At 38.5% G+C, this 19,789-nt stretch overlaps 1 long non-coding RNA gene across 3 annotated transcripts in view; it reads left to right on the top strand.

The window, feature by feature from the left end:
• LOC147377786 (uncharacterized) overlaps positions 1-19,789 on the top strand; it is an 82,219-nt gene that overhangs the window by 36,261 nt on the left and 26,169 nt on the right. Inside the window, exon 1 of one of the 3 annotated variants that reach the window (XR_015151025.1) lies at positions 332-471. The exons of the other annotated variants lie outside the window; for them this stretch is intronic. This is a non-coding gene — a long non-coding RNA (uncharacterized LOC147377786). Of the gene's footprint in view, positions 1-331; positions 472-19,789 lie in introns of those variants that run through there. 3 annotated transcript variants of the gene reach the window in all.

Below are 19,789 nucleotides of genomic sequence, written 5' to 3' on the forward strand. Positions count from 1 at the left end.
CCACGGGCGGAGTGCCTCACGCTGGCCCCCAACAAGCTTCAGCCTCAGCATCTGTTCTTCCAATGAATATTCAGGGTTGATTTCCTTTAAGAATGACTAGTTTGATCTCCTTGCAGTCCAAGGGACTCTCAACAGTCTTCTCCAACACCACAGTTCAAAAGCATCAATTCTTCAGCACTCAGCTTTCTTTATAGTCCAACTCTCACTGGGCCTAAGCACAAGTTGCCCATAACCTCCCTCCCTAGTCCAGGGAGGCTACATCTGAACCTGCCTGCTGACATCCATCATCTGACTTGTCCTTTTCTTTCTCCTGTTCCTTTTTTAGAACCTGGACAGTAAACAATGACATTAATTGCTACCCTCCAGATAATGGAAGAGATAAGAATGAGGGCCTTGGGTTTGGACTCCAGGCTCTAACTTACCATAAGTTCAGAAGAGAGGAAGACTTTTGGGTTATGTTTATCAGAAAAGGTAAGACATTGTAGAGAATGAGAGAAGATGAATATGTCAAGGGAAAGAGAAAATGTCCAGGAACAAGAGAAGCGGAGCAAAAGGTGAACAGCTACTGAAACTGGACTCATTATGCCTTCTTACCTACTTTTACATAATAAACAAAACAAACAAAACTTTACCTTCTCATCACATTCATTCTACTTACCCAACAGGTCATCCCTCTCCTGTATTTCTGCTGAACATCAATGAAGTAAAGGGCATTTTTGGACTGTTTTTTCTTTGATTTACCTTCTTTTCAACTATCTCTGCTGCTTTTGACTTTCTCAGGGAGGGGAATAGCAGGACAAAGACTTTAAGAAGAAAAAGTGGAGGCTCTTTTACTTAGCAGGTACCATCTGTAATTCTCTCTTGGCTATTGACTACACCAATCCCTGATGCCCACAGACCATTCTCCCTGGGTTCTTACAACTCTACCTTTGATAACTAGTCAGATGTGTTCCAGTGATCCCCACTCCCTTGGGGAGCCTCCTACCACACTGTACCAGGGTTACTATGGAACACAAGACAAACAATGTTACATCACTTCCAAGATTAGGTTATAAAACACACTGCAGCTTCCATCTTGGTCTTTTCCTCTGTCTCATGACTTGCTCCAAGGAAAGTCACCTACCAAGATGAAGCAACCCTATGGCAAGGCCAATAAGCTGAGGCATTGAAGTTGCCTTCTGACAGCCATGTGGGTGAGGATGAATGTGTGTGTGTGTGCTCAGTCATGTTTGACTATTTTGCGACCCCAATGACTATAGCCTGCCAGGTTCCTCTGTTCATGGAATTTTCTAGGCAAGAATACTGGATCAGGTTGCCTTTTCCCTCTCCAGGGCATCTTCCTGACAAAGGGATTAAATCTGTGTCTCTTGTGTCTCCTGCATTGGCAAGCAGGTTCTTTACCAGCTGAGCCAACAGGGAAATTCCCACCATGTGAATGAGGATGAATACAGATCCTAAAGACCAGTCAAGACTTCGGATGATGGTAACCCCAGCTGACAACTCAAGTGCAACCTCAAAGAAACCCCGAGCCTTAGAAATTTTGTGAGATACTACATTTGCTTCTTTATGCTGCTAAGTTGGCGGATAATTTGTTACACAGCAGTAAATGCTAATATACTTCCTCTGCCTTGGCCCTAACAGAACATGCCTGGGTTTGCAGTCTCTTGCCAATGGCCCTTTCCTTACAAGTCTAACCTGGTTTTCCTTAGAAGTCTTCACTTAGTCCAAAGACAGCATGACCCTTGGCTTGCCCTCTGTGAAAGTGGAAAGTGCAGACTGCTCTGACTGCAGCTTTCTCTTCCTCTCCTTGATGAGGCATGGGGCAGGCACCAAGCTCTGTAACCCCAGACTTCAATGAACATTAATCTTCCAAGCATTCTTCTGTGCCTTATTTTAGGATGGACCTGTGTGTTAGTTTTCTAAGGTGGTTGTAACAAAGTCTCACAAACTTGATGGCTTAAAACAACAGAAACTTATTCTCTGATAGTCTAAAAGCAGAATTCTAAAATCAAGTGTCAGTAATGCCATGTTCCCTCCAAAAATTCTAGGGGAGACTCTTTCCTTTCCTCTTCCAGCTTCTGATAGCTCCAGGTATACTTGGCTCATGGCTGCATAATTCCAATATTTGCCTCTCTCTTCACATGGATTTCTCCTCTGCTACTGTCATTTCTTTTTCTGTCTCTTATAAGGGCACTTATTGGATTTAGGGTCCATCCGGATAATCCAGGATGATTTCATTTCAAGGACCTTAATTATATCTGTGAAGACCCTTTTCCTTAACACGGTCACATTCAACAATTCTCAGGGCTACCATTCAAGTACAGTGTGTAAGTTCCTTTATCTCACCAAGTGGGGGAAAAAACAAGGAAAAAAAGCATCATGATTATTCTTGGATTCCCCCTCATACAGCTTTCAGGAAGTTAATTAAGTACCTCTCTGTCTCGTTTGCCTAGAGTTAAGGGTAAAGTGAGTGTGTATTCTCATTTATACCTCTTGACCAGTGTAATTTTTCATAGTCCCTCCCCTGCTCTCATTTTGAAAACAGTCCCAGTTGGCATAAGTTACATGAGCACCCAAAATTAGGCTGTTACCAAACATTTAGCTAGTTTTGGGGGAAGGTGAATAAAACATTTCTTTAGAGTCTCTGGATGCTTAGTAACCAATGATCTAAAAGACAACAGAAAAAGCTTTATGTAACATACTGCTGCTAAGTCACTTCAGTCGTGTCTGACTCTGTGCGACCCCATAGAGGGCAGCGCACCAGGCTCCCCCGTCCCTGGGATTCTCCAGGCAAGAACACTGGAGTGGGTTGCCATTTCCTTCTCCAATGCAGGAAAGTGAAAAGTGAAAGTGAAGTTGCTCATTCGTGTCCAACTCCTAGAGTCCCCATGGACTGCAGCACACCAGGCTCCTCTGTCCATGGGATTTTCCAGGCAAGAGTACTGGAGTGGGGTGCCAGTGCCTTCTCCTATGTAACATACAGGTACTATTATTATTAATATTTATTTCCTTAAGAATGAGTACCCCAAAGGTTTAGGGGTAATATATAGTTTGTGTCATGAGGAAGAAGAAAAAGAATAGAGACTGAATATTTCTATGACTGCATTTTTAAAAAACAGGGCTGAAAAGACCTGATGAGAAAAATGTCAAGAAGTCTAAGCAGAGTGGTCCCCTCAAAAGTCCTTTAGAATTTCAGATTACACAAATAATGTTTCTCAGTAACAAACCCAGCATTCAATACATATATTGAATTGAATACATTCTTTACAGAGAGCTAAGTTAATTTGTGGCATATTTTAGATTCCATATTAATTCTTGAACCAGACTTTTGAGACATAAGGGAAGTGTGGGACACTAAAGCTTTTCTACAAACAGGAGGCTGGTGGAGGTCATGAGGAGGCCTGTTCTGGGAAGTCCCTGTAGGATCCTACTTTGTTACACAAGGAAAGGATTTGGGACCCTAAAGGTAGGGGCTAATAAGTTCCATATCTCTTACTTAAACACATGATGGGTTAAGAGTAAGCCTCAAGTAGGGGCAGGAACAATTTCAGTAGCAAAGAAAGAGGCCAGATGAGTCAAACCATAATCTATGGAAAAACTGGCCCCATTGGGTTGATTGATCTCCCTCATGATGTTGAAACATTTCATTCCCAATTGCCAACATAAGTGGTTAAGCCCAGGTGAGAAGAAAATGAGCATCGTCAGTGTTTTACAACAGAGGGGCCTCTGTTTTCATTATTTGTTTTGTTGTTGTCCAGTCACTCAGTCATGTCTGACTCTTTGTGAACCCACAGATTGCAGCTCGCCAGGCTTCCCTGTCCTTCACTATCTTCTGAAGTTTTTTCAGACTCAAGTCCATTGAGTCAATGATGCCATCCAATCATCTCATTCTCTGTCACCCCCTTCTCCTCCTGCCCTCAATCTTTCCCAGCATCAAGAGCTTTTCCAATGAGTCGGCCCTTTGCATCAGGTGGCCAAAGTATTGAAGCTTCAGTGTCAGCGTCAGTCCTTTCAATGAATACTCAGTGTTGATTTCCTTTAGGGTTGACTGGTTTGATCTCCTTGCTGTCCAAGGGGCCTCTCAGGAGTCTTCTCCAATACCACAGTTCAATAGCATCAATTCTTTGGTGCTCAGCCTTCTTTATGCTCCAATTATCATATCCATATATGACTACTGGAAAAACTGTAGCTTTGACTATGTGGACCTTTGTTGGCAAAGTGATGTCATTGTTTTTTAACACACTTACTGTTGAATTTTTCTTTACTATCTGCTCGGTTCTATTCACTTAAGAAAGATTTGCTAGGTCTCAGTTTCTTAAGTGAAAGCACTCTGATTCTTACCTATCTGGGGGGATTATCACCTCTTCAATCAGTTAGTTACTATTCATCCTCCCAATATTAACTTAAATATTACTTCTTCCAATCCTCCATTCTGACAATACTTCACCCAACTCCTCCCAGGCAAACATAGTTACCCAGTTTACTTCTTTTGCTACAGGATAGTCATGGTTTATTATAATCGCTTATTTAGTTGTGCATCTTCTCTTTTATGCTTTAAATTGAGATAATGGTGTCTATTTGCTTGCTTGCTAATTTTTATTCATAGAATCTCACAGATATCTAGCACTCAATAAATATTTGTTGAATGACTGGAGAAGCCTGATACATGGATGGTTCTTACTCATTTGGGGATCATAGATACTTAAGTGGTGGGTAAAATCCATGGACCTTTTTCTTAGAAAACTTCAAGGGATTCACAACTACCATCCAGTCTTAGTCATGGATTCTGGGTTAATAACCCTTAGGCTGATTGATTTATCAAGCCCCTACCAGCCCTGATATTTTAAGATTCTATAATATCAAAAGTCTCCACACCTCCCAGAATCTTAGCATCCTTTGATGAAAAAGCTAGTAGAGTTTGACATAGCCACAAATGAATATCGTGTGGCTGTAAATGATTAGTGCCCCCACAAAATAAAAGAGTCATAAAGTAATGGAGGTTCTGATTTGGGAAGGACCTTGTGAGTGTAAAGAAATGGACAGATCATGAAGTCAATCCCTATTCAAAGCAAGAATCCTCTGTATACCATGCCTGACAAGAGAACACTCATACTGTGCTAGAATACAGCCAGATAAAAGAAACCACAATTTGTCATCAAGATTTGAAAACTGGTGGCCCATAGTTTGTATTTAGCTTTCTTTTTTTTTTTTTTTTCACTGCTCTGCTCCTGGTCTCACTCAGAGTGGCCCTGAAGCTTTGTGTCTCCAAGTCTCAGATTTTCTCCAAATCTGAGATTTTCTTTTTTTTTTTTTTTGCAATGTAAACATATGATATTTTATTCATATTTTTTTAATTAGAAAGTTTTGTCATTGACTTTTTTAGATCACTTCGTAAGAATATCAACTTTACATCATCCCTGTTTGCTACAAACTCTAAATGTTGTGATGTTTGCCATGAAGGCATTTTGTGTTTTTTTACTGTCAGATCTATCAATCTTTCATTTACTAATAGCTTATCAAATCCTTTATTTTTTGTTAAATTAAATATAATATCCATTTTCTTTTATATCATACATAGCAAATAATATATTAATTCAAAAATCTTGACACTTTAATATACCTGACTTTTTTTCCAGTTAACTATGTGCAATAATGTGCTGACTATTCTTTCATTTCCATTTCCATAGTTTGTAAGGTTTCTGAAATCCTGTTAGATCCTTATGTAAACTGTGTCTCCCCATTATTCATCCCCAAATTTCCCTGTGCATATCACCCATATGCTGACATATCTCTTTATCTTAAAATATTCTTAGTTAATCCACAGGGCATTCCCCATGTCTTTCCCCACTCCCACCCCAGCAGTATTTTTCCCTCAAACAGATTCTATACATTTACTGGTTAAGGTCTTTCTTCCTGGGCACTTTATGATATTTTTTGTTTGTTAATGAATTACCTTCTTTCATAAACTTCTAAGAGAAAGTTATTTTTTCTTTTTCTTTTTTTTTTTTTTGAGCTTTTTGATTATTTATTTTAACATGGGTATGTATACTTTTGATGAATTTCTTCTATCTCTCATTCTTCTGTTTTTTTTTTTCTATTCATTTCAATTTCATTTTAAGCATATTTTAATAAATGTAAAGTTCTATGGTTGCAGTTTTTTATTTTTAGCACTTTTGTTTTCTGGCTTCCAATTTAGTGGCATTTTTATTATTGCTATTTGGAAAGTAAAGTGTGTTTTTTCTAGCTGATTTTAACCTTTCTTTGGCTTTTGGTTTGATGTACTTTTATATAGAATTTTCTTTTTCTGTTTTTCCTTCTTGTGGTTCATATCTATGGTTAGTTGAAACCATCTGATCCAGTATCTCTTTAAACATTGCTTCTGCCCATCTCTTATTTACTTCTAAGAGTCCAGTTATTTATATGCTGATGTTTCACCATATACCTTATATATCCTTATTGCCTATATTTCCATTGTTTATCTTCAGTTCAGTTCAGTTGCTCAGTTGTGTCCAACTCTTTGTGACCACATGAACTGCAGCACTCCAGGCTTCCTTATTCATGCTTCATTATGAATATTTTCATCTGATCCATATTTCATTGCACTTATCCTCTTTTTAGCTGTATTGAATCATCTGCTAACCCATCTAATGACACTAGATTTCAATGACTATATATTTCAATCTATTCAATTTTGTGTTATATTTTTTTTAATTCTCTGATTGATTTTCCATCTTGCCATGTAATTTCTTTTTTTTTTTTTTTTGCCTTTTATTGCCATACCTCATTTTACTGTGCTTTGCTTTAGTGAGCTTTATAGATACATTTTTTTTTTCCTTGTTAATTTTCTGTTTAGTTGATCTATCCATAAGTGTGAGTGGGGTATTAAAGTCTCCCACTATTATTGTGTTATTGTTAATTTCTCCTTTCATACTTGTTAGGATTTGTCTTACATACTGCGGTGCTCCCATGTTGGGTGGATATATATTTATAATTGTTATATCTTCTTCTTGGATTGATCCTTTGATCATTATGTAGTGACCTTCTTTGTCTCTTTTCACAGCCTTTGTTTTAAAGTCTAATTTATCTGATACGAGTATTGTGACTCCTGCTTTCTTTTGGTCCCAATTTGCATGGAAAATCTTTTTCCAGCCCTTCACTTTCAGTCTGTATGTGTCCCCTGTTTTGAGGTGGGTCTCTTGTAGACAACATATGTAGGGGTCTTGTTTTTGTATCCATTCAGCCAGTCTTTGTCTTTTGGTTGGGGCATTCAACCCATTTACGTTTAAGGTAATTACTAATAAGTATGATCCCGTTGCCATTTACTTTATTGTTTTGGGTTCGAGTTTATACACCATTTTTGTGTTTCCTGTCTAGAGAATATCCTTTAGTATTTGTTGGAGAGCTGGTTTGGTGGTGCAGAATTCTCTCAGCTTTTGCTTGTCTGAAAAGCTTTTGATTTCTCCTTCATACTTGAATGAGATCCTTGCTGGGTACAATAATCTGGGCTGTAGGTTATTTTCTTTCATCATTTTAAGTATGTCTTGCCATTCCCTCCTGGCTTGAAGAGTTTCTATTGAAAGATCAGCTGTTATCCTTATGGGAATTCCCTTGTGTGTTATTTGTTGTTTTTCCCTTGCTGCTTTTAATATTTGTTCTTTGTGTTTGATCTTTGTTAATTTGATTAATATGTGTCTTGGGGTATTTCTCCTTGGGTTTATCCTGTTTGGGACTCTCTGGGTTTCTTGGACTTGGGTGATTATTTCCTTCCCCATTTTAGGGAAGTTTTCAACTATTATCTCCTCAAGTATTTTCTCATGGTCTTTCTTTTTGTCTTCTTCTTCTGGAACCCCTATGATTCGAATGTTGTAGCGTTTAATATTGTCCTGGAGGTCTCTGAGATTGTCCTCATTTCTTTTAATTCGTTTTTCTTTTATCCTCTCTGATTCATTTATTTCTACCATTCTATCTTCTAATTCACTAATCCTATCTTCTGCCTCTGTTATTCTACTATTTGTTGGCTCCAGAGTGTTTTTAATTTCATTTATTGCATTATTCATTATATATTGACTCTTTTTTATTTCTTCTAGGTCCTTGTTAAACCTTTCTTGCATCTTCTCAATCCTTGTCTCCAGGCTATTTATCTGTGATTCCATTTTAATTTCAAGATTTTGGATCAATTTCAGTATCATTATTTGGAATTCTTTATCAGGTAGATTCCCTATCTCTTCCTCTTTTGTTTGGTTTGGTGGGCATTTATCCTGTTCCTTTATCTGCTGGGTATTCCTCTGTCTCTTCATCTTGTTTAAATTGCTGAATTTGGGAGTCCTTTCTGTATTCTGGCAGTTTGTGGAGTTCTCTTTACTGTGGCGTTTCCTCGCTGTGTGTGGGTATGTAGAGGTGGCTTGTCAAGGTTTCCTGGTTAGGGAAGCTTGTGTCGGTGTTCTGGTGGGTGGAGCTGTATTTCTTCTCTTTGTTCAGTCGCGCTATGGGGAGGGAGGAAGGGATGCTGCAAACAAATGACACTGGCGTGCGCTCGCAGTGCCTCAGCCACACTGGGTCTGCCCCCGCTCACGGCGTGTGTAGCCTCCCTGCCCACACTGCTCAGGCTCTAGGTTGTTCCGCCGGGAACAATCCGAGGCTGGGCCTGGGTTGCATGCACCTCCCAGGTCCAAGCCGCTCAGGTTCAGGCACTCAGGTAGTCCTCAGAGGCGCAGACTCAGTTGGGGCTGCGTTTTGTGCTCTTCCCAGGTCGGAGCAGCTCAGGTGATGAGGTGTTTGGTGAGCGCCAATGCTGCGACTTATCGCCTCCCCGCCACTTCGTTATCTGGGTGTAAAACCGGAGCACCTTCTCAGGCAGATGTTGACCGTCCAGACCCCCAATAAGTTTTAGTTAGCAAAGAAGCCAGTTTTATAGATAATGTCTCTCTGGGGCTGCGATTGCCCCCTTCCGGCTCTGGCTGCCTGTCACCGGAGGGGGAAGGTTTGCAGCCGGCTACCTCTGTTTAGTCCTTTGTTCCGTGCGCAGGCTGGCGGTATCTTAGGTTAGGGCTGGCTTTTCGCATGGTAGATATCCCACAGTCTGGTTTGCTAGCCCAAATTATTTCGCTCAGATAGTGCTCAGGGTATTCAGGCCAGATTCTTACTCTCAGCGATGCAGCCCGCGCCGCGCCTCCCTGCCCAGCCCCCGCTTGCTAATGGCGGATGCAGGCGTCTGCGCTGCTTCTCCGCTGGAGGAGTTACCGTAGGGCTCGCAATCTGCGAGTTTTAATTGTTTATTTATTTTTTCTCCCTGTTATGTTGTCCTCTGTGCTTCCAAAGCTCGGCACGGATTCGGCAGTGAGAAGGTTTCCTGGTGTTGGGAAACTTCTCTCTTTTTAAGACTCCCTTCCCGGGAAGGAACTCCGTCCCTCCCTCTTTTGTCTCTTTTATTGTCTTTAATATTTTTTCCTACCTCCTTTCGAGGAGTTGGGTTGCTTTTCTGGGTGCCTGATGTCCTCTGCCGGCATTCAGAAGTTGTTTTGTGGAATTTACTCGACGTTTAAATGCTCTTTTGATGAATTTGTGGGGGAGAAAGTGTTTTCCCCGTCCTACTCCTCCGCCATCTTGGCGCCTTCCCTTGTATTTAGCTTTCAATGATACTTTTTTCCCTCTCTGTAAGAGTGTTTTAAAATTCAGAGCATTTCAAGGTTTTAAAAAGTCCATGTTTCTGAGTTTTCCCACAAAATCATGAGATTGAAAAACACTTTCACACGTGGAAACATGGAAAGAACGCTCCAGTTTGCCACAGTCTGGACCACTCCCACTTCTTATATACCTGGTCAGATTCAATCATATGCATTACCTTCCTAAGCTCTATAAGTGAGGATATGCTGGAGATGGAGTAGGAAGCTCTGGTTATGGCATTCAGCAGTTTCCAGAATGTAAATACCTCCACCACAGTCAGTGTTAATGGCAGTCTGAGGGCAGTCTCCTTGCTTTAAAATTTATTAAAAGTTAACAATTCTTTTTCACAAATCAGTACAAGTTGGCAGAGCATATCAGTGTTAATGGCAGTCTGAGGGCAGTCTCCTTGCTTTAAAATTTATTAAAAGTTAACAATTCTTTTTCACAAATCAGTACAAGTTGGCAGAGCATACCAGTTATTTGTGATCTTAAAATGTTAGAAAAGCCAAGTTCACTTAAGTTGGATCCAAACTACACTTTCTGAAATTTCTACCTACATCCCCAGATCTTCCCTCTGTATCCAAATGACACGTTTTAGGTTTTATCGTGAGACAGCCTTGTAATTATATGTAAAGGAGGAAGTATCACTGACTAGTAGCAAAGCTTCAAATTCTATTTGTCACCTAATATTAGTACTTAATTAAGGCAGATGGTCAAAAACTGATATTACATTAGAAAAAGAACAGGAAGGAAAACCTCAGCGTGATAAGAGCAGTAACCCAGAGTGGTATGATTTTTATTCTGTGCACTCTTTATTTAGTATTTTCCAATATTTCTACAATAAATACATATTGCTTATGTAAATGTCCGCCTATAATCCCAAAAGGAAAATTGAATCATTTCAGTCTCATGACAGGTTTAGAATAGAGTTAAATGAGCTACACTTTACAGAGAGGAAACATAATGCTTTTCAGACCAAAATGGCACACTGGTAAATGAACGGGTATAAACTGATCCTGTTAGCTAAATGTCTCTACAAAATAGGAAAGGTAAAGTATTGAAAATGAAGCTAGACACATTATGAGAGTATCCTGATATAGGAGAGGGTAGTAAGTTGCATTTTAAGAACCAGACAATAGCCAAGACATGGAAACAACCTAAATGTCCATCAACACATGAATGGGTAAAGAAGATGTGGTATATATACTTACATATATATAATGGAATGCTACTCAGCCATGAAAAGGGATGGGAAAATGCCATTTGAAGCAATATATGGATGGACCTAGAGATCATCATACCAAGTTAAGTAAGTCAAAGACAAACACCAAACAATATCACTTATATATGAAATGTAAAACAAAATGATACAAGTGAACATACTTACAAAACAGATGTTAGACTGGGACACAGAAGACAAATTTACCAAGGGGGATAGCGGGGTTGGGGGGGACAAATTAGGATTTGGGGATTAACAGATACACACTACTATATATAAAATAAGTAACCAACAAGGGCCTTCTGTATAGCACAGGGAACTATACTTAATATCTTGCGATAAAGAACTGACTCACTGGAAAAGACCCTGATGCTGGGAAAGATTGAAGGCAGGAGGAGAAGGGGATGGCAGAGGATGAGATGGTTGGATGGCATCACCGACTCGACGGACATGAGTTTGAGCAAGCTCCAGGGCTTGGTGATAGACAGGGAAGCCTGGCATGCTGCAGTGCATGGGATTGCAGAGTCAGACAATGACTGAGCGACTGAACTGAACTGAACTGAATAACCTGTAATAGAAATGAATCCGAAAAAGAATATATCTGTCTGTCTATATTTTTTTGCTGAACATTTGAAACTAACACAACATTGTATATTAACTACGAAGTGAGGTGTTATTTGCTCAGCCGTCTGACTCTTTGCGATCCCGTGGGCTGTAGGTCGCCAGGCTCTTCTGTCCATAGAATTCTCCAGGCAAGAATACTGGAGTGGGTTGCCATTCTCTCCTGCAGGGGATCAAACTTGGGTCTCCTGCTTTTCAGGCAGATTCTTTCCTGTCAGAGCCAACAGGGAGCTTCCCTAAAATTAACTATACTTAAGTTAAAAAAATAAATAAATAAACAGCCAGTTTCTACTTACCATGTTTTTTTTTTCCTGATAGGAGGAGGTGTAAAAAGTAGCTTATGTCCTCTATTTTGCCTCCCTTTAGTAATAAATTAAATTTCACCACTTTAGCAATAAATTAAATTTTGCCAGGACCAGATTTTGGAAACTTTAGAGTTCTTTGACCTTGGGGTCATAATATCTTAAAGGAGTCTAAAGTCGTATTGTAAATCAATTGCTTCTATTCACTGGGATCACACACATACAAAAATGCATACATCACTTCTGATCTTCTCCCTAGCACTTTCTTTAAAATTATAAGGCCCAAATAGATTTCTAAATAAAAAGAAAAAAACAAAATCTTCCCTTGTGTGACATGCCATGGTGATGATGTCTGAATTATATAGCACTCAATAAATATTAAGTCAATTAACAAGTTCTCTGAATAGATAATTTTTTAAAACATCCCCAAGAGAAGACATTGCTACTCACAATGCATATCCAGAAAACTGATTGACAGCAGAATGATTTTCCTTACAAATAGAACATACTTTTACAGCTAAAAAATAGGAGAATAGAATTAGTAGTCCTACTTATGATATTCTTTAAAGATAGGCTTGATTGAAGTCAAATCATACTAGAAGTGGTGATATAGAAGAATTAAAACATAATGCTTATAAAATTGTCCTCCTTTTAAAAAAATGCCTATGTAATTCTGATGGGTTGAAATATGCAAAATAAGCTAACATCACTGAGTTAATTACAATTCTAAACACTTAAACTCATTAATCATATTTAGAGAATTTATAGGAACCAATTTATTCTTCTGAAAACTGGTCAATCAAAGAGAAGAATTAAGTCTATGCAATCTGTACCCTAGAATATCTAACTAGTCCTGGAGATAAAGTTCTTTTCCACAGACAAATTTTAAGTGATAAATGCATAAGGGATAATACAATTAAAATATCACCATTGACATCTCTGAATGAATAAATAGATTAGATAACTATTAAAAGCTACTAAGACTGTTAGATGAAATAATGATGGAGATTCTTAAAAGGATAGATAACTAGTAACACCTGAACCCCTTGCTTAGTATTCACACCTCAAAAAGAGAGAACCAGACATGATAAGCTCCCCATGTGATATAAAATAAATTTATAACCAACTCTGAAATATTGCTGCCTAAAAAGGAAATTTGAGACTAGCTGAATCCTTAGATCAAATTAACAGTTGATGATGGATTAAAGACCTAAATGTAAGACCTGAAATCATAAAATTCCTAGAACAAAACAGAAACACAATACCCTCTGACAACACCTTTTTGGATCTGCTTCATAAGGCAAAAGAAACAAAAGCAAAAAACAAACAAATAGGACCTAATTAAAATTAAAGTTTTTGCACAGCAAAGGAAACCATCAACAGATCAACATGATAACATATGGAATGGGAGAAAATACTTGCAAATGATATGACCAACAAGGGGTTAATATCAAAAATATATAAACAGCTCATAGAACTCAATATCAAAAAAGCAAACAATTCAATAAAAAAAGTTGGGCAGAAGACCTGAATAGAGATTTTTCCAAAGAAAACATACAGATGGCCAGCAGGTACATGAAAAGATTCTCAGCATCACTAATTATTAGAGAAATGCAAATAAAAAATGAGATATCACTTCATACCTGTCAGAATGGCTATCATCAAAGAGTCTACAAATAATGAATGTTGGAGAGGATGTGGAGAAAAGGGAACATTTGTACACTGTTACTGGGAATGTAAATTTATGCAGGGTGGGAAACAGTATGGAGTTTCCTCAAAAAAACTAAAATTAGGACTACCATATGATCCCAGAATTCTATTTCTAGGTATATACCTGGAAATAAATGAGATCACCTAGAAATATACCTGGAAAGTACCTGGAAATAAATTAATAAATTCAAAAAGATACATGTACTCCAATGTTCTTAGCAACACTATTTATAGTAGCTAAGGTATGGATGCAACCCAAATTTCCATCAACAAACCCATGGATAAAGACCATGTGATGTATGTACACTTCCCTGGCGGCTCAGACGGTAAAGAATCCACCTGCAACGTGGGAGACCTGGGTTCGATCTCTGGGTTGGGAAGATCCCTGGAGAAGGAAATGGCAACACACTCCAGTATTCTTGCCTGGAGAATCCCCATGGGCAGAGTAGTCTGCTGGGCTACAGTCCATGGGATTGCAGAGAATCGGACAGGACTGAGCAACTAAGCATATATATATACATTATATATATATAATGTATATATATAATTATATAATGTGTATATATAATATATATTAAATATATAATATATATATAATGAAATATTACTTAGCAATAAAAACTTCTGCCATTTGCAGCAATGTGGTGAACCTAAGAGAATATTATGATTAGTGAAATAAGTTAGACAGAAAAAGACAAATACTGTATGATAGCACTTATATCTGGAACCTAAACAATAATACAATGATTGTGTATGCAAAATAGAAACAGACTCACAGATACAGAAAACAAACTATTGGTTACCAAAAGGGTGAGGGAAGTATGGAGGGGGAAATTAGGGATATGGGATTAAGAGATACAAACTAGTATGCATAAAATAGATAAGCAACAAGGATATATTGTACAGCACAGGGAATTATAGCCATTATCATATAATTTTAATGGAGTATAATTTGTAAAAATACTGAATCACTATGCTGGACACATGAAGCAACACATAATATTGCAAATCTACTATACTTCAATTAAAACTTTACCAGTTATGGGAAATAAAAGAGGGCCAGGAGCATGGTAAATAACACCATGGGAATGTGATCAACAAAACGCAGAATGTGGGAATTTTAAAGAGCAAATGACCTAGTTTCTTTCACAAATAAACTGCAAAGAAAAAAGTTGGAGAAACTTATAGATTAAAACACATTTAACAGACATAACAGGTTACAGATGTGTATCCTGACTCAAACACTGCAACTATAAAAACTATTATAAGCAAAAATTTGTAATTCTCACTGGATATTTGATAATATTAACAGATTATTATTATTTTGATGTGATATGGCATTTGGTTATATATATTTTTGAAAAGAATATCTTTTACAGATACAGACTGAAGCATTATGGTTGAAAGTATATGTCTGACATTTGGTTCAAAATATTAAGATGGATGTGAGGTGTATATAAAACAAGACAGGCCATCTATAGATAAATGTTGAAGCTGAGTGATTGATATATGATGATGTGTTATATTATTATCTCTATTTTTCTAAGTGTATCAGTTAGATATTATAATAGTACATCATAATAAGTAACCACATAACTTCCCAGTAGCAGATAATAGCAAATCTATGTTGCTTACACTTCTGGGATCAACTGTAGATTGTCTAGGTGGCATTGTCCATCTTGGCTAGGCTTACTCATATGTCTGCTGTTGATCAGCTGTCTGACCTAGGATGGCCATGGCTGAAGCACTGAAGTGACTCATTTTGAGTTAGAAGTCTCATTCTTCAACAGGATAGTCAGTTCAGTTCAGTTCAGTCGCTCAGTCATGTCCGACTCTTCACAACCCCATGAATCGCAGCACGCCAGGCCTCCCTGTCCATCACCAACTCCTGGAGTTCACTCAGACTCACGTCCATCGAGTCAGTGATGACATCCAGCCATCTCATCCTCTGTCGTCTCCTTCTCCTCCTGCCCCCAATCCCTCCCAGCATCAGAGTCTTTTCCAATGAGTCAACTCTTTGCTTGAGGTGGCCAGAGTACTGGAGTTTCAGCTTTAACATCATTCCTTCCAAAGAAATCCCAGGGCTGATCTCCTTCAGAATGGACTGGTTGGATCTCCTTGCAGTCCAAGGGACTCTCAAGTGTCTTCTCCAACACTACAGTTCAAAAGCATCAATTCTTCGGCGCTCAGCCTTCTTCACAGTCCAACTCTCACATCCATACATTGCCACTGGAAAAACCATAGCCTTGACTAGATGGACCTTTGTTGGCAAAGTAATGTCTCTGCTTTTGAATATGCTATCTAGGTTGGTCATAATTTTCCTTCCAAGGGGTAAGCGTCTTTTAATTTCATGGCTGCAGTCACCATCTGCATTGATTTTGGAGCCCCCCAAAATAAAGTCTGACACTGTTTCCACTGTTTCCCCATCTATTTGCCATGAAGTGATGGGGTCAGATGCCATGATCTTCGTTTTCTGAATGTTGAGCTTTAAGCCAACTTTTTCACTCTCCTCTTTCACTTTCATCAAGAGGCTTTTTAGTTCCTCTTCACTTTCTGCCATAAGGGTGGTGTCATCTGCATATCTGAGGTTATTGATATTTCTCCCGGCAATCTTGATTCCAGCTTGTGTTTCTTCTAGCCTATCGTTTCTCATGATGTACTCTGCATATAAGTTAAATAAGCCGGGTGATAATATACAGCCTTGACATACTCCTTTTCCTATTTGGAACCAGTCTGTTGTTCCATGTCCAGTTCTAAGTGTTGCTTCCTGACCTGCATACAGATTTCTCAAGAGGCAGATCAGGTGGTCTGGTATTCCCATCTCTTTTAAAATTTTCCACAGTTTATTGTGATTCACACAGTCAAAGGCTTTGGCATAGTCAATAAAGCAGAAATAGATGTTTTTCTGAAATTCTCTTGTTTTTTCCATGATCCAGCGAATGTTGGCAATTTGATCTCTGGTTCCTCTGCCTTTTCTAAAACCAGCTTGAACATCAGGAATGTCTTATTCCTGATAGAAGTGCAAGAAGGCAAATGAAACATATTAAACCTCTTGAGGACTAGGGTTAGAAATAGCTTCAGTCTATTGGCTTCAGCAAGTCATACAGCAAAGAGGGGGAGAGTACTACAAAGTTATGTGACAAAGAGTCTGGACATGAGCAAAGGTGAAAAACTGAGACCAGTCTATATTTGAATTTTCCATAATTTAAAGATTGTATATGTGGCTATGTATAATATAGACGATGTCAACAACTGAAGAGATAAAAGCAATATTTTGATACTGAGATGGCTTACTTAAAGCCTGTGATGTGTTCAGATTGCTTTTGCTAATTCTTTTTCAGCAATTATTGATAACAATACCTACTTCATGAAAGCATTATAAGTATTAAGTTAGGTTTTGTTTTAAAGTACTTAGCAAGGTACTTGGCACCTGAGTGTTCAAAAAATGAGAATAATAGCAACAGGAAAAATAATAATTGCTACTGTTACTATTATTAGCTAAAATTCCTAATCACTGAAAAGATCATAATTACAATGTAGTACCTCTTTTACTTCTAGGTCAAATAAATTCTTTGATTATGTGTACCATATCTCATTTTAAAATAACACAAGGTAAGTAACTGTGGATATGCTGAAACATATATCTCTCAGAATGCTTTTGCAGCATTGTTTATGAAAGTGAAATAGAAATAACAGAAAACATGGTGACAATTTAAATGCTTAATAAAGGAATGCTTAAACAAGTTACTGTTTAGACATACTTGAATGCTATGCTTTCATTGATAAAATTATAGACCTATATTTATTTATGTACAATGCACCCTTATTTTACATAATTTTTTAAATCTGAAGTGTTAATTTATTCTTTGTGCATTGTTTGTGATTTTTTTTTAAAGCAAGACTATCTTTATGAAATCTAGAGTATTCAATGTACTGTTTGAGGAAATATGTGATGGAATCCAAGAATCATGGTGTAGACAAAGCCGTTAGCTACATCCACACATGTGTAATGGATTTAAGTGTCTCAGTTCAGTTCAGTTCAGTCACTCAGTCGTATCCGACTCTTTGTGACTCCATGAATCGCAGCACACCAGGCCTCCCTGTCCATCACCAACTCCCGGAGTTCACTCAGACTCACGTCCATCGAGTCAGTGATGCCATCCAGATATCTCATCCTCTGTCGTCCCCTTCTCCTCCTGACCCCAATTCCTCCCAGCATCAGAGTCCTTTCCAATAAGTCAACTCTTCGCATGAGGTGGCCAAAGTACTGCAGTTTCAGCTTTAGCATCATTCCTTCCAAAGAACACCCAGGACTGATCTCTTTAGAATGGACTGGTTGGATCTCCTTGCAGTCCAAGGGACTCTCAAGAGTCTTCTCCAACACTACAGTTCAAAAGCATCAATTCTTCAGCACTCAGCTTTCTTCACAGTCCAACTCTTACATCCATACATGACTACTGGAAAAACCATAGCCTTGACTAGACGAACCTTTGTTGGCAAAGTATCTGCTTTTGAATATGCCATCTAGGTTGGTCATAACTTTCCTTCCAAGGAGTACGCGTCTTTTAATTTCATGGCTGCAATCACCATCTGCATTGATTTTGGAACCCCCAAAAATAAAGTCTGACACTGTTTCCACTGTTTCCCCATCTATTTCCCATGAAATGATGGGACCGGATGCCATGATCTTCATTTTCTGAATGTTGAGCTTTAAGCCAACTTTTTCACTCTCCACTTTTACTTTCATCAAGAGGCTTTTTAGTTCCTCTTCACTTTCTGCCATAAGGGTGGTGTCATCTGCATATCTGAGGTTATTGATATTTCTCCCGGCAATCTTGATTCCAGCTTGTGCTTCTTCTAGCCTATCGTTTCTCATGATGTATTCTACATAGAAGTTAAATAAGCAGGGTGACAATATACAGCCTTGACATACTCCTTTTCCTATTTGGAACCAGTCTGTTGTTCCATGTCCAGTTCTAAGTGTTGCTTCCTGACCTGCATACAAATTTCTCAAGAGGCAAGTCAGGTGTTCTGGTATTCCCATCTCTTTCAGAATTTTCCACAGTTTATTGTGATCCACACAGTCAAAGGCTTTGGCATAGTCAATAAAGCAGAAATAGATGTTTTTCTGAAACTCTCTTGCTTTTTCCATGATCCAGTGGATTTTGGCAATTTGATCTCTGGTTCCTCTGCCTTTTCTAAAACCAGCTTGAACATCTGGAATTTCACGGTTTATGTACTGCTGAAGCCTGGCTTGGAGAATTTTGAGCATTACTTTACTAGTGTGTGAGATGAGTGCAATTGTGTGGTAGTTTGAGCATTCTTTGGCATTGCCTTTCTTTGGTATTGAAATGAAAACTGACCTTTTCCAGTCCTGTGGTCACTGCTGAATTTTCCAAATTTGCTGGCATATTGAGTGCAGCACTTTCACAGCATCATCTTTCAGGATTTGAAGTAGCTCAACTGGAATTCCATCACCTCCACTAGCTTTGTTCATAGTGACTACATTATTACTATTGGTAAGATAGTAAATTGCCCAATTGCTAACTGTTTATGTTAACTTGTTAGAGGTTCCATGAAGCTAAAACAGTCAAACCAATTGCATGTAGCTATGGCCTCAGACCACAAGGTGTGCTAAAATGAGCAAAACCTAAACCTTCTCCAAGAATATGCTCCCCTTAATGCAAGCAATCCAACCACTCCATCCTAAAGGAAATCAGTCCTAAATATTCATTGGAAGGACTGATGCTGAAGCTGAAACTCCAATACCTTGGCCACCTGATGGGAAGAACTGACTCATTGGAAAATACCCTGATGCTGGGAAAGATTGAGGTGGGAGGAGAAGGGGACGACAGAAGACAAGATGGTTGAATGGTATCACTGACTTAATGGACATGGGTTTGAATAAACTCTGGGAGTTGTTGATGGATTGGGAGGCCTGGCATGCTTCAGTCCATGGGGTTGCAAAGAACTGGACACAACTGAGCAACTGACGTGAACTGAATGCAAGATGGAATATGAACCTTGACTAGAGCTAAAAGCAGGTAGGAGTATATATGGTGAAAAAGCATTTGCCAGTATCAGGTATAATCAAGGAGGTAAAGGGCTAAGACACAAAACAAATTGAGTCTGTTTTCTTGGACTTCCAAAGGGACTGAAACTTTTAAGCATGTAATGATTTTTATTGATCTTTGTGAAGTCAATAAAAATGACAACTCATGTTAGTCTTTTGTCTTGGCATGAGATAAATATTCCAGAGACTTCCTATAGCTAT

Source organism: Bos grunniens, chromosome 2 (genome assembly GCF_055505025.1).
Source record: "Bos grunniens cultivar Pamir isolate PY7600 chromosome 2, Bosgru_T2T1.0, whole genome shotgun sequence".
In the NCBI taxonomy this organism is placed as follows: domain Eukaryota; kingdom Metazoa; phylum Chordata; class Mammalia; order Artiodactyla; family Bovidae; genus Bos; species Bos grunniens.